The 793-nt window shown below is 72.0% G+C and overlaps 1 protein-coding gene across 4 annotated transcripts in view; it reads right to left on the bottom strand.

The window, feature by feature from the left end:
* The window catches only part of LOC106901933 (soluble lamin-associated protein of 75 kDa-like), a 38,511-nt gene extending 38,186 nt beyond the window's left edge, over nucleotides 1-325 (bottom strand). For 3 of the 4 annotated variants that reach the window (XM_014965019.1, XM_014965023.1, XM_014965022.1), the window contains exon 1: nucleotides 150-320. The gene's annotated coding sequence lies outside the window, so the exon portion shown is untranslated. Of the gene's footprint in view, nucleotides 1-149 lie in introns of all 4 variants that reach the window. The other variant, XM_014965021.1, reaches the window with a different exon arrangement.
* Nucleotides 326-793: the final 468 nt, after the last annotated feature.

The raw sequence follows: 793 nt of genomic DNA, 5'->3' as shown, positions 1-793 counted from the left end.
GCGGGCAGGGCCGGGCCTGCCTCCCTTCTGCCGGCGTCTGCGGGCGCCCCCCGAGCCCGCCCTCCCACCCACCCGGCCAGGCCCGGCTGGGTTACGCGGAGAAGCGGGACGCCCCGGCAGGTTACCCCTCACGCCTAGCCGCGCCTCACCTCAGGCGGCCGGGCTGCTTCTCGCGGCGGCGGGCGGGGACGCGGGCGGCGGCGCGGGGATGTATGGAGGAGGAGGCGGCGATGGCAAGCGGGCGCGCTCCCTGACAGCGATCACGGCGCTTCCCGGCTCACCTCTGGCTTCGCTCGGTCCTGCCGCCCGGCGCCTGATATCTCCCCCGGCGGCCTCCCCGCCCCTCGCCGCTGACGCACTCCAGCTGCTACGCCCGGTGCCGCCGCCCGCCATGGCGGCCGCCGGGCCCCCCAGAGGAACCGCTCCCCGCCATGGCGGGTGCTGCGGTACCTGTGCCACCACCCCCGGCTACGGCGGATGGTGTGGCAGTACCTGTGCCATTGCACACCATGGCAGCAGCCCCTGTACCTGTCGTCCACCTCGGTGGCTGTGGTGGTACTCGCGCCATCGCTCACCATGGCGGGGGTGGCGGTGCCTGCCCTTGGCCCTGGCACATGGAGGGAGCCCGGGGCTGCCTTGGAGACCGACGTTACCTGTAGGGAGGAAGGGGTGAAGCCATGCTTAGGCTCTTAAAGCCGGGTGGGTCACCGTGAGGCTGCGTGGTGTGTGTGTGTAATGCAAAAAAGGTGGCCTCAGGGCCCCAGGCAGTAAGGGCTGCCTCCCCATGTTTGTT

The sequence above is a fragment of the Calidris pugnax genome, unplaced genomic scaffold (genome assembly GCF_001431845.1).
Source record: "Calidris pugnax isolate Ruff unplaced genomic scaffold, ASM143184v1 scaffold273, whole genome shotgun sequence".
NCBI classification, from domain to species: Eukaryota; Metazoa; Chordata; class Aves; order Charadriiformes; family Scolopacidae; genus Calidris; species Calidris pugnax.
Note: the sequence above shows the minus strand (reverse complement) of the source record. Positions and strands in the feature narration are given on the sequence as shown.